This window comes from Protopterus annectens, chromosome 2.part1 (genome assembly GCF_019279795.1).
Source record: "Protopterus annectens isolate FY-2018-M chromosome 2.part1, PAN1.0, whole genome shotgun sequence".
NCBI classification, from domain to species: Eukaryota; Metazoa; Chordata; order Ceratodontiformes; family Protopteridae; genus Protopterus; species Protopterus annectens.
This window is the reverse complement of record NC_056729.1, coordinates 1,657,051,212-1,657,066,458: the sequence shown is the minus strand read 5'-3', so window position 1 is coordinate 1,657,066,458 and position 15,247 is coordinate 1,657,051,212.

The following is a 15,247-nucleotide window of genomic DNA, read 5'->3' as shown; positions in this document are numbered from 1 at the left end:
ATAATGTTATTCCATACTGGAATGTTCTGTTGCCCATGTACTTATCAGTGGATAATGTTATCCCATACTGGCATGTTCTGTTGCCCATGTACTTATCAGTGGATAATGTTATCTCATACTGGAATGTTCTATTGCCCATGTATTTATCAGTGGATAATGTTATCCCATACTGGAATGTTCTGTTGCCCCTGTACTTATCAGTGGATAATGTTATCTCATACTGGCATGTTCTGTTGCCCATGTACTTATCAGTGGATAATGTTATCTCATACTGGCATGTTCTGTTGCCCATGGACTTATCAGTGGATAATGTTATCCCATACTGGCATGTTCTATTGCCCATGTACGTATCAGTGGATAATGTTATCCCATACTGGAATGTTCTGTTGCCCATGTACGTATCAGTGGATAATGTTATCCCATACTGGAATGTTCTGTTGCCCATGTACTTATCAGTGGATAATGTTATCCCATACTGGAATGTTCTGTTGCCCATGTATGTATCAGTGGATAATGTTATCCCATACTGGAATGTTCTATTGCCCATGTACTTATCAGTGGATAATGTTATCCCATACTGGCATGTTCTGTTGCCCATGTACTTATCAGTGGATAATGTTATCCCAAACTGGAATGTTCTATTGCCCATGCACTTATCAGTGGATAATGTTATCCCATACTGGAATGTTCTATTGCCCATGTATTTATCAGTGGATAATGTTATCCCATACTGGAATGTTCTGTTGCCTCTGTACTTATCAGTGGATAATGTTATCACATACTGGAATGTTCTGTTGCCCATGTACTTATTAGTGGATAATGTTATCCCATACTGGAATGTTCTGTTGTCCATGTACTTATCAGTGGATAATGTTATCCCATACTGGAATGTTCTGTGGCCCATGTACTTATCAGTGTATAATGTTATCCCATACTGGAATGTTCTGTTACCCATGTACTTATCAGTGTATAATGTTACCCCATACTGGAATGTTCTGTTGCCCATGTACTTATCGGTGTATAATGTTATCCCATACTGGAATGGCTGTCATCAAGTTACTAAACATAACTGTAAGTGAAACTTTTTTCCAAAGATTTAGTAGTTAATGAATAATGAACCTGTCATATTTTTCTGTTTTTTTTTTAATTTTATGAGCAATAATTTGCTGGATCTTGTGTTGGCTCTGCTTGCTGTATATTCCGAGCACAAATTCAAACAGTGGCTTGGATTCATAGACAGATGTTGTGTTCCTGAGCAGCAATCACTGTCACACACTGCCACATAGGCAGTAGCATGATGCAGCCAAAAGCTAACCAGTTATGCATAAGGGCTAGCAGAGCACCCACAAATAAAGGAAAGGACTGCAGAGTACAACAGAGGTGCTGCAGTGTAGTAGAGCACCCACAAATAAAGGAAAGGGCTGTAGAGTACAACAGTGGTGCTGCAGACTAGCAGAGCACCCACAAATAAAGGAAAGGACTGCAGAGTAAAACAGAGGTGCTGCAGTCTAGCAGAGTACTCACAAATAAAGGAAAGGGCTGTAGAGTACAACAGGGGTGCTGCAGACTAGCATAGCACCCACAAACAGAAGAAAGGACTGCAGAGTAAAATAGAGGTGCTGAGTCACAGGAATGAGCAGTCCTGGACTGCTTTAAAGGACAAATAACACTACAGATGGTTGTGTGGCCAATGTAGTGGATGGATTGTCAGCACCGAGGCAGATTAGAATGAGACAGTTTGTGCATATTCACATATGTAGAGAAGCACAGCACCATATAGATATAATTCCAGATAACATACCATGAGTCATCACAACAAAGTGAAATTCAGTTTATCATAGAAATGGGAGTTGAGGAGCTACGAAAGTGGGAGAGGGAAGAAATGCAAGCAGAAGAAAACATGCAAATGTAGATATAAGACTTAACAGATGGGGAGAAGAAAGGTGATTTTATGTGGGGTAGATAATCCCTTTTGCAATATATAAATTAAAAAGGTTGTGGAAGGGATAGAAGGAGAAGAGAAGAGAAGAAGAGAAGAGAAGAGAAGAGAAGAGAAGAGAAGAGAAGAGAAGAGAAGAGAAGAGAAGAGTGTAGTAGAGGTATGTACCCAAACATGAAATGTGTACTTAGACTGGGACAATATACACACAAAATGTGAAGAAGAAACTGGACACAGATGTACAAAAGTTGGATACCTGGTGGTTGGGAGTATTGTTTAGCAAACAAAGTACAATAAACTCTCAGTTAACCAGAACTCAAGCAAATGGCAATCTCAAGCAACCAGCAAAAAAAAAAATTGAAGAAATATAGTACAATTTTCACCTGTTGCATTTTCTGTGCCCCCCACATGTGGAAGCATAACTTACATTTTTAGAGTTTTATAGTTTTAAAAAGGAAGATAGGAATAAATTCCCTCTATCCCCAACCTGAGAACAAGTCAAACAAAACAAATAGCATAGGGTATAATTTTAGTCAGGCCCATTTTTAATAGTAAATCTCAAGCAACTGGAAACTACAGTTATCCACCATCTACCAATCCCCACGGGTGCCGGTTAACTGAGAGTTTACTGTATAGTAATGACACAGAAGTGGGGCAGAACACCTAAATGGGGAAAGGACAGAGACGTTCATAGGTTCATAGGTTGGTACTAGGTTAGACTGACCAGATACCAGGCCAGCTTAAGTCAACGCAGACAGAGACACTCAGTCACCGGTCTCCTCTCTGATGCCTGCTCATCTCCTGACATTGCACCCTGCTTTTCCACTGCTGGTCCTACTACTGATGTGAGCCCTGCTAGAGTGCTTCCCCACTGCACTAGCTGCTTCCACACTGCCATATAGTGCACCATAGAATACAACACAGAGATTCTTTGGTAGCTCTGGTGCATATTGCAGTGCCCCCACCTGGTGTGCCAAGACAGTGGAAGAGTCCCTTCAGTAGTCCAAGCACATCCTCCATGGCATTTCATGTTTCTGCATGGACTGTGATGTCCACCATCTTTACCATAGTTTGGAGGTTGTAGTTAAGGGTCATCATCAACTACTCCAAGGTGTATCTAGCACTCTCTGCAACACACATCAGTCACACCGTTATAGGTTCATAGGTTCACAGGTGTTTACTAGGCTAATAACCACAAGGGCCTTTTTAAGCCTAGCCATGCATCCCACATCTCTGACAAGTGTAAGCATGGGCCGGGAAGATGAACCATTTACAGGCTGCCCATGTCCATTAGAGACATAGGTGACAGACCAGGGATGAATTTCCTGTTTCCCATCCAGTTGTCCAAGTTACACTTGAATTGTGTTAGGGAGGAACTCTGCTTCACATGGATGGGGAGCCAGTTTCACAGAAGGAGTAGTCTCTGGGATACATGCCTGTCTCCCCAGCAGGCCCTATTTATATCACAGGCAGGGTTTAAGTCTTAGAATGGGTAATATCGGTGCTGTTTTTTGTGGATATGCAGCAGGTCCATCAGAGTGGGGTCTGACAATGCCCTGTATGCCAGGCATAGATCTCCCTCAACAGCTTGTAGGAAACAGAATACAGGGATAGGACCTTGAGGCATTCTGCATAGGACATGTTGCTTGCACTTGTGTTCTTTTAGTGATGAACCTCTGTGGATGTCGTAATTGTTGACTATGCTTGGTTAGGTACATATCAAAGGGGGCACTGTACTCAATGATAGGTCTGATGAATGCCAAATACAGTGGAACAATGACTTCCTTGGACCTAGATGTCCTACCTGCACAACTTAAAATGATTTCCTCACTAGTGTAGACACATGATGGTCTGTGTGTCCCAAAGTCCCTGACTACTGGGTCAGCTCTTAGTGGTGTATTGTCAATATGATAGTTACAGGGGTGGATGACTTCCCGAAGGATATTGTTATGCATTTCTTGGCATTTAGTTTTAGTCCATGGCAACAGTTGTTTCTCTGTATTAACCCTTCCTGGAGAACATTTATGTCAGTGCGTGATTCAATGACAGCTCCTAATTTTCAGTCATCTGCAAATTTAGTCAGCCAGAGGCCAATGACATTGACCTTGACTTCAGAGAAGTAAATGCCAAAAAAAGAGTGGTCTAAGGATGATCTCTGAGGGTCTCTGCTTGTGCCTAGCCTCTTTGTAGAGGTGTACTCCCAAATTTTAACTTCCTGGGTCCTGTCTGTGAGCCAGCTGGCTATCCAGCTGGTGACATAAGGGTTTGTGTCTAACCTCTTAAGTTTGTCAGCAATGCCTGAATGGGAATTGTGTCAAAATCTTTGGCCAGGTCAAGGTAGGCAGCATGAAACATTTTGCCCTAACCCATTGTTTTGGTGACCTTCTCAAAGAAGTCCACCAGGTTGAGTAGGCAAGACCTGCCTTTGACAAAACCAGACTGGGTTGGGTCCAGTGTCTGGAGACTTACTATGCCATTATTGATCATTTCCATGGTAATTGTTTCCATGGCTTTGCATATGAGACCAGTCAGACTTATGGGTCTATGCATATGAGACTAGTGAGACTTATGGGTCTATGCATATGAGACTAGTGAGACTTATGGGTTTATATTTTCCAGGGTCTGTAGATAGCACACATTTATGCAGAGAGATGACTGTTGCCTTTATCCATTCATGAGGCATGAAGCCTGTTTGCAGTCTACAGGTAAATAGTAATTCTAGAGGCCCTGTTAGGTCATGTTTCATGTTATTTAAAAGGCATCCTGGGATATTGTCTGGGCCCAATGATGAAGAGTTCTTGGCCTTAGAGTAAGCCTTAAGGACCTGTTACCAAGTGACAGCAGGGGGAGTTATATTACATTGTATTTTCTAAAGTAAGATTGATGGGATAGAGTGGTAAAGTTGGAGCTAAATTTATTGGCCAGTAGGTTTGCTATATATTCTGGCTCAGTATAGCTGGCTGCATTTACAACAAGGTTTGCACACAACTGTGTATTACCTTTGAGGGTGCAGACATAGCTAAAGAAGGCCTTGTGTTGTCCTCGGCCTGGGAAGCCAATTTTACATCAGATCTGGCTTTGGTAGACTTTATTTGTCCACTGAGTTGTTTTTTTAGTTTGAGGAGTTTGCTTTTATCCCACTGAGTGCTTCACCTCCTAGATTTTACCATGAGTTTCTTCCTTCTGCTATGCAGCCTATTAATGCTGTGATTCCACCAGGGTGGTTTGTTTTTGAGTTAGTTCTGTACTTTTTCCTAGTGGGTACAGCTGCCTCTATGCAGTTGTTATCATGATCGTATAGGGTTTCTTTGAATGGTTCTGCTTAGGAAGCAGAGTTCTCAGGTTTTATGGGGGGTTGAAGTTTTCCCAGGTTATCACTTAATAGTAGGAAGTCTTAGAGTAGTTCCTGAATATTCAGGGTTAACCAGGGTTCCAGGTTTTATTTGTACTTCAAAAGGAGACAATTTTGTGGTCTGATGTTACCAGAGATGGCATTGCCCTAGGAAGTGTGCAGCACGCTCCCATATTACTGAGAACCAGATCCAGTATGGTTACACCTCATGTTGGTGTATTGACAGTCTGGTCCATGGAGTCTGTGTTTACAAAATCCATGAATCTCTGTAGCTAGTAACTTCCTATGAACCCATGAACCTGTATGTTTAGTGTTGCATATGATTCCCAGTTAATAGTGGGGTAATTTAAGTTGCCCATGTATATTTTATTGGGTTAGAAGGTGATTGTTTTCAATAAGTTTAAATACATGTTATAGGTTTCCTGAGTCAAGGAGGGGGACCTATAGAATGATGCCACAATACAGTGATAAGATGATCAGCTTTAATAATTGGCTTAAATTCTGGTGTCATTCAAAGGGGATCCAATGTCTGTCTGCCTGGGATGACATGCTGGACAAGCCACGCTGCTTCGCAAGGGACGGCTTGCACCTGTCACCCCTGGGCTTCCGGATATTGGCAAAGGCTCTTGCCACCCCCATAGTGCCTTTTTTAGGCAAGGCTCAAATTCTAAACCTACCACCCTAGAACACCAAAAAGGAAAAAACTAAGGGTAATGCTGCTCAATGCCAGAAGTCTCAATCTCAAGATGCACGCACTCGAGGCCCTTCTCAATATGGAGAACATCGATGTCTGTGCTGTGACAGAAACCTGGTTCAAGGCTCCTGAGAGCACCCCAGCACTAACAGGTTTCACCTCATATCATGCTCCGCCCCAAAATCCGGACAACACCAAGAAAGGAGGGGTGTCCATATTCATAAAGGACACCCACACCTCAAGGTTGGTGGCAACGACGATGCATCGGAGACCATCCAGGTGCAATTAACCATAGGCAAGACTGCTCTGCAATTTGTAGCATGTTACAGGCCACCCTCTCAAACTCAGGAACCTCACATGGCCTTCCTGAAAACATTGGAGGGATAAATGTATCTCCAAACACCATCATACTAGGTGACTTCAACTACCCTAATATAGACTGGGAACACTACTCAAGCCCGAACACTCTAACCCAAAGATTCCTGGAGTTCATAAACTCAAATGCCATGGAACAACTAGTCACCATCCCCACAAGAGGTGAAAACATACTTGATCTCATCATCACGAACATGGGATCAAAATGTTCAACACCGAAGTATACCCCTCACTGGTGAGATCAGATCATAAACTAATCTCGCTGGAGGTCCTCATCCCGCCCCACCTGAAACAAAAAGACCACAGTGAAAAACTTCTCAAAAGCCGATTTCACACTTCTAAAAACTAGTGTGGTCTCCTTTAAGGCCCCTGAGCCAGTGGTAAACATTACTCAAACCGCTGAATCACTTACAAATGCCTTCTACCAGCACCTACAGGACTGCATGGATCAGGCAATCCCAAACAAAACTAAGACTCTCTGTACCAAAGGCAAGCGTCCAGTCTGGTGGACCCCAGCCATAAACAAGCTCTACAACAAAAGGAGGAAGCTACTACAAGATAGAGCAAAATCCTTGAAAGGTAAGACACCTTTGATCATTATAAGTAAAAACTAAGAGCTCTCATAAAATCATCCAAGGCAAATTTTGAGAGAAAAATCGCCAAGGACTCTAAAGACAATCATAAGGCCTTCTTTAGCTATGTTAGAAACCTAGGAGGAAACTCCCAGATATGCTCAGAATTAGTTCAAAATGATGTGAAAATTACTGAACCTACACACATTGCTAACATACTGGCTGACAGGTTCAGTGCAAACTTCTCCCCTCCCCAAAAGGAGAGATATCTATTCCAGAGGATTGTAGCCCCCAAACATCTCCAACGCCCAGGTGAGAACTGCCCTCACTAAGGCAAAAACACAGCATCCATGGGACCGGATGGTGTCCCCGGCTGTGTGCTTCATGAACTCAACGAGGAATTAAACCCACAGTTAGGACAGCTGTTTAATCTTAGCCTCACCTCAGGATACGCACTCAAGGAGTGGCGCACGGCGACTGTGGTCCCACTTCATAAGGGTGGTGCCTCCACAGACCCTGGAAATTACCGCCCCATTAGCTTGACAAGCCTTATCTGCAAAGCCATGGAGAGGATCATAATGGAACTCATAAATAAAGACATAGGGAACTTGCAGACTTTGGATCCAACCCAGTTTGGCTTTGTCAAAGGCAGATCCTGCCTCTTAAACTTGGTTGACTTTTTCGAGACAGTCACCAAGGCCATTGATGAGGGAAAGGCAGTCCATACAGCCTACCTCGACCTGGCAAAGGCCTTCGACACAATACCCCACTCAGGTATCATCGAAAAACTCATCAGCTTGAATGTAAACCCATACATCACAAGATGGGTTGCAAACTGGCTAAGCGACAGAACCCACAGGGTCAGAGTTGCTGGAGCCATGTCAGACTCAAAGCCTGTCACAAGTGGTGTCCCACAGGGCTCAGTCCTGGGTCCACTCTTGTTCGGCATCTACTTTTCTGAAGTACAAGCAAACACAGGAGGGTTATGGCTGACAAAGTTTGCAGATGACTGCAAACTGGGCCATAGTCGAAAACACATCTGACACAGATATCCTCCAGAAGGGCCTCACAGAAACGGATAACTGGTGCCAGAGCCATGGCCTGAAGTTAAACGCCAAAAATGCATAGTCATACCCTTCGGGAAAAACAAGGTTACCCCTAGCTACCATATAGGTGACAATCCACTGAGCACAGAAAAAGTCATCAGGGATCTGGGGACCCAAGTTGACAGTAGTCTTTCGTTTGACACTCATGTTGCTAAAGTAGTTAGGAAAACCTTCTACATCGCCCACCTGATCATGAAGGGATTCACATCTAGATCAAGGGAGGTCATCGTCCCCTGTACTCATCACTCATTAGACCTATGATTGAGTACAATGCCCCGCTCGAATGTATCTGACCAGACACCTGATGCAGCTTGAAAGGCCCCAAAAGTTCCTCACCAAAAGGATAAAGGGTCTCAAAATATGTCTTATGCTGCCCGACTGAAAGAACTCCAGCTTTATTCAGTCTCATACCGCTTGCTCAGAGGTGACCTGTGCCTGACATATAAGGCCATGTCAAACCCAGATTTGATGAATATGCTTCACCTCAAAAAATCTAGATCCCTCAGAACCACAAGGGCGGGAGACTTAAACCTTGACACGGTTATAAATAGAACGTGCTGGAGGGACAGATTCATCACCCAGAGACTCCCTATGCTGTGGAACAAAATCCCGGTACATGTGAGGCAGAGCACCTCGCTGGCCTTATTCAAGAGGAATCTTGACCAATGGATGGGAGATCGCAGATATACCCCAGGGATTACTTCAGTGTCACTTGACAGAGGCACAGAAAAATGATAGGCATAGTTTTTATTCAAACTAAAGGGGTGGCGAAAGCCACATAACTATGGGCTAGGCTTATAAATGCCCTTGGGCAGATAGCCTAGTATGAACCTATGAACCTATGAACCTATGAACAAGGAAATGGTATTGGATTTTGCCTATGGTGACTGAATGTGGAGAAGCTCAAGTGCATTGTCCTGTTTGACCATCCTTGAGGTATATTTATTTTTTATGTAAGTCGAGGCACCTCCACCTCTAGTCCGTGTCTGTGTAGTAGCTGGTCTAAATGTATGGAAGGCATTATAACCTTTCACTGTTGGTGTGCTGTCTACAGCTTTATACCATGTCTCAGTGACCGCACAGACATCGGTATTCTCTAGGGTGAAAAGAGCTTCTAGGGAGTGGAGTTATTTGTTTAGACTCCTGGCATTGAGCAGTAACACCTTTAGATTTTCTTGGTTTTGATTCACTATGTTGAAAGTCCTTTCAGTTTGGCATTGACTAAAAAGGCACTATGGGGGAAGACAATGTTTTAGCTAATATCTAAAAGCTTAGAGGCAAGTCAGCATGATCTGTTGACAGTGTGTTCTGCTGACCATCTCCTTCCATGCTGACAAATATTACACTCCATTAGAATGACACTAGAAACTATGGCAATTATTAAAGTCAATCTCCTTTTGTTCATATTGTGGCTTCATCCTTGGAGAAGGTAAAATGCTGCTCAATGCTAGGCTCATACTAATCTATAACACATATTCTGAGAGCTACATGATGTCTCTCATCATATAGTCTAGGGAGCTATGTCTCATGTCATTTACACCCACATGGACTATGACTGAGTTATACTGGTACTAGGTGTCCGATGACCTGAGTGCATGCGCAGTGTGGCAGATGCTGACCCCAATAAGCCACTGACCACGAGTTTCACCTTACTCAGACTGGTGACAGAGTCATCAGTGTGTCTAAGAGAGGAGTCTCTAATGACCAGCATGTTGGATTGTGTGGTGACTTGCCTTATGGACTTAGAAGTAGAGGCTCCATGAGATGTAGCTGTATGTGTTGATGTGGGTGTTGTTTTGAAAGAGTGCATTTGGGGCTGCTGAGGGTATTTGTTATGTGTACTTCATCTAGGAGGTCTTTGAGGTTTAGGAAGGTTACATTTAACTGCCTCCGTATATATGGGTCTATGTGCCTGCTTTGAATTGTGTATGTGATGTGTGCAGCGTGTGTATTACTGACAAACTTATTGACATTAGGAGTGCTTTTATGTGAGAGCTTTGCCTCCAGTGACATTGTGTAAATATATCTCTCACATACCATATCAGTTTTTTGAGAATTAAATGGTTGTTAGTAAACATGAGGAAATATCGATATTGCCTCAGGATGCCCATATCACAGAAGATACAGCTGTGGTCTTCTTCCTAGTTTAAATATGCAATTAAAACCAGAACAGAAGTAAAACACAGTGTAAAGAAAATGAATCACAATATACAAAATAGAAGAAGGCAATAAAGCAACACAGTTACAAAAAAGCAAAAACAAACTAACCTTTCCCCAGCAGCAAGCTGTTGCAGAGTATGGGTGAGCTTTTCTAGTAAAGCCTTTGAATGTTTTATTTTACCCCTTAAATCGAAGGTTTACTTCTTGACGCCACCCTCAGTTCATTGGTAACTAACCTTAATTGACCTGTTCTAATTTCTGCAAGACTCACAAGAAACACAGCTCTGGTCTCTTTCCTAGTTTAAATATGCAATTAAAAGCAGAATACAAGTAAAACACAGTATAAAGTAAATGAATCACAATATACAAAATAGAAGAAGGCAATGAAGCAACACAAAATGCAAGAAAGCAGAAACAAACTAACCTTTTCCACACAGCAGGTTCTGCAGAGTCTGGGTGAGCTTTTCTAGTAAAGCCTAAATGCATATCACATTTGCTACTATGAACCTTATCTTCATAAGTTGAAAACCTGAAAATGAGCAAACAAACTGGCACAACAAGAGGTCCTGGTCAAAGCAAAGCCCAAAGCACAAAGTAATATTCCTTAACGCAAATTTATTGTGGAAAGACAACAAGCGTTTTCGCTACTCCAAAAGAGAGAAGCTTCATCAGAGAAGTACAAAAAGGGAACCAAAACCTTTTTGAACCTAAATAGCAGTTGGTACATTACATCACTTCCTTTCAATTAAAATAGAACAGTACACTTAAAAGGGCGATACCAAGTAAAAGAAACAGGTCTTTCTTGACCAACATTAACAGTATTCCTTTTAACAACCATTACAACTTCCTCACTATTGACGTTGTCGATTTGTACACCTCAATCCCTCACCAAGAAGCGGTTGAGTGGATTTGTTTGCTCCTTAACGAACTTAAAGCACCTAAGGTTGAGATCGACAACGTCACTGAACTATTAGATATAGTTCTCACATCCAATTTTTTCACCTTTGACGGATCTATCTACTTGCAAACTCAAGGTGTGGCAATGGGCTCCCCTTGCGGTGCCAGTGTTGCCAATCTTTTTATGGCACACTGGGAGAAAAATTTCCTTTTTAACAATCCAGATTGGATGAAACACATCCATTATTATACGAGATTTTTGGATGATGTTTTCATCCTCTTTGAAGGTGAGGCCACACTAGCAGAGTCATTAGTGGACTTTTTAAATACAACTACACCTTTCCTCAAGTTTACTTATAATTTTTCTAAGGAAAGCGTTGACTAAAGATTCAACTATTTCTAGCCTTCAATCTTCCATTTTTAGGAAAGCTACTTACTGCAACTCCTTTTTACACTATTCCAGCTCTCACCCTTATAAACAAAAAAGAGCCATTGTTAAAGGTCAACTGGTGAGGGCAGTAAGGATGTGCAGTAAGCTTTCCGATTTCACTTCTGAGTGTAACTTCCTGAAACAACTTTTTATTAATAGAGGTTACCCTCAGGTTATGTTTGAGGCTCTACTTAGTGAGGTTGAGCTTAAGAGATCTAATGGCTATTTTAAGCCTCTCCTAAACTGTGAGAAGGGAGTCGGAACAACCGTATAGGCTCTTGTCATTAATGAAGAAGAGATGAGTAATCCAGGTATAACAGTTGAGTTAACTACTGTACAAGGCTTGACCATCTCCCCTTTGAGTTTTATCACCACTTTCAACAGTAATTCTAATCAGATTTTGAGGATTATACAGAAAAATTGGTTTTTCATTGAAAGTAATCCACTATTATTAGAAAAATTAGGCACTAGACCTCATGTTGTTTATAAAAGGGGAATGAATATAAAGGAACTGTTACAGAGGAATACTTACTCACATCTTCATCCCTATAATAGACTTAAAGGGATTTTTTCTTGTGGAATGTGTAACTGGTGTAATGTAATTCGTGTTGGTTCCACTTTTTCTATTAGGGATAGAAAATTTGATATCAAATTTAAAATCAACTGTGAAACAAAGTCTATAGTGTACATTGCTTTCTGTGTGTGTTGCCCTGTGTTTTATGTCGGAAAAACCGACAGAAAATTTAAGGAGCGTGTTTACCAACATTGCTACGCCATCAAAAAAGGTAAAACTGAAAACGCATTGGCTAAGCACGTTACATGTAACCCAGGGCATAGTTTCACATTCATGGGCATTGATCATGTACCAGTATCTATTAGAGGTGGCTCTACTTCACTGGTTCTTGAAAACCGTGAATTGGAATGGCAGTTGAAACTTGATGCCTTTAATAACCCGGGTTTAAATGAGAATTGCAATATTGCACCTGTTCTTAAACTTAAGGCATTTCTGAGATGATGCTTATATTGAGAATATTTTGTTCAGTTCTTGTTTGCCCTTACCTACTAGTTGGGTTTACTTATCTTAACTCTATTACAAAATAACAAATAGTTACTTTTATATTTTTAAAATTTATGTTTTTACTATTAATTCTCTTGATCTAATTATCCAATGGATTTGAGTTGCTTAGGCAACGTTCATTAATATTGTTTTTACATTTATTAAAAACCTCTTTATCTAATTCTATGTTTCTTATTAAAAATGTTTTAAATATTTTCTGTGTATATAAACCATGTTATTGTTAACTGATGAGTTACTCAACTATGTACTTCTGTTTCTTTTACTTGGTATCGCCCTTTTAAGTGTACTGTTCTATTTTAATTGAAAGGAAGTGATGTAATGTACCAACTGCTATTTAGGTTCAAAAAGGTTTTGGCGCCCTTTTTGTACTTCTCTGATGAAGCTTCTCTCTTTTGGAGTAGCGAAAACGCTTGTTGTCTTTCCACAATAAATTTGCGTTAAGGAATATTACTTTGTGCTTTGGGCTTTGCTTTGACCAGGACCTCTTGTTGTGCCAGTTTATCTTCATAAGTAGTTACTAGGCTTGCAGTCTAGGGGCCATATGTGTCCTGTTCCCTGATTGGGGGCACTGCTGACACATTGATTAAGGTCTTTTCTTCCATGCACAAAGTACAAGGTTTGATCCTGAGCTCTGGCGAATGCCTCTGTGGAGTTTGTATGTTCTCCCTGTGTCTCTGTGGGGTTCCTTCCACCCCCCCCCCATTGTCTCCATCTTAAACTCCATAAAAGAATGGAATTGTGGACAGCAGCACAGACTGTAGATAGTGCATATGGGGGAAGAACTCTACAGACCAACCAATTTGGACTTCAATTGTGGTGTGTAGTATCAACTACATAAGGAGAACTCATACCACACTCAATGCTGTAAAAACTGTCTGTTGGTGATTGGTCATGCTGACAAATAATGCCAAAAATTTGGGAAAGGGAACTTACCAGTAATAAGTAGGTTTAGGACCTGGCTGACTCCAAACTATATCAGAGACCCAAGCTAATGGTGGGAGGGATCTATGTGTCCCATGTGCCATTATTGACCAGTGTGTGCCTGCTATAAAGCCGAGCAGCCTTTGGTCAATAAACTGCTGGCCATCCAGTGTCCAGTTGCGCAGCTTAAGAAACTAGGATAGCTCAAATGAGTGAAAGCTGTATGTAAAACCAATCAACCTGCAAAACATATACTAAGGATTGCTACACTTAATAGAGGTTCACTCATAGGATGGATCTTGGTAGTGGATGACATGATGGTAAGAAGGAGGCTGGACATCATCTGTATCCAGGATACAAGATGGAAGGGCAGTGTAACAAAATCACTTGGCTTGGGATCCAGATTCTACTTCCCAGGAAAAGCCAGACTAAAAATGGTATGGGAATGGTGGTGAGGGAGAGGCTTCAGGAAACGGTGAGGGATGTCATCACAGTTACTGACAGACTCAAGGCACTCAGACTCCAGGGTAAGGATAGGGTAGTATTCATTCTCAGCCTATGATAGGGCAGTATTCATAATCTCAGCCTACGATGGGGCAGTATTCATAATCTCAGCCTATGATAGGGCAGTATTCATAATCTCCGCCTATGATAGGGCAGTATTCATAATCTCAGCCTATGATAGCACAGTATTCATAATCTCAGCCTATGATAGGGCAGTATTCATAATCTCAGCCTATGATAGGGCAGTATTCATAATCTGACTGTATGCCCCACAGCAGGGTTGTGATAATGAGGAAAATAGTGCATTCGGGCAGCATTTGGAGAACCTACCAGATAAAGCAGGACAGCCTGTGTTGGCATTGATAATGTATAACCTGAATGATAATATCAGGACAAGCTGAATAGGATATGAGGACTGTCTGGGTACATACTGGTGGGATAACAGAAATATAGAAGGGGAGTCCATCCTAGATGTTTGGCAAATGTCTTGATGATCGCCAGCTCATGGTTCATCAAGAGAAAGAGATAGAGAGTCAAACAACTGCATACTAGAGAGGCCAACATGCAAATCTGGTGGACTTCCTCCTGTAAGGAAACGGCATTGGGGTAGAATCAGCAGTTTCAAGGTCATCCCCAGTGAGAACAGTCAGCCCACAACAGAAACCACTGGTTGCCACAATATGCTGCAAGCAATGCTCAAAGAAAGCTTTAATGTTAACAGAGACTAGGTTGAAGACCTGGAAGCTTTTCTGGAGAGGAAGCATAAGAGTTCAAGAAAATACTCAGGGGGTCTAGCACCACAGGATACTCAGGGGGTCTAGCACCACAGGAAGAAGAGAACGTAGGAAGAGTGGAGAAGAATGGCAGCACCTCAAAGTAGCATTTGTGGGGGCTACAGAGCCAGGTATACTAGAAGAAGTAAGAACAGAACTAAGGAAGAGGAAGTCAAAGAAACCAGCAGGTTCAGATGAGGACTCAGTCGATACGATCAAGATGTTGGGTAAGCAAGAGGGGAAATGTATTCAGAAGGTACACATAGCAGTATGGAGAGTAAGGCATATCCCAGATGACTGGAGAATATGCATATTAGTGCCAGTGTACAAGAACAAAGGGGACATTCACACCTGTGGGCAGTATAAAAGTATTATGGTGCAGCTTTAGTGTTGTCGCCTCACAGCAAGAGGTTCTCTGGTTCTATTCTCAGCTGGATTACCTTCTG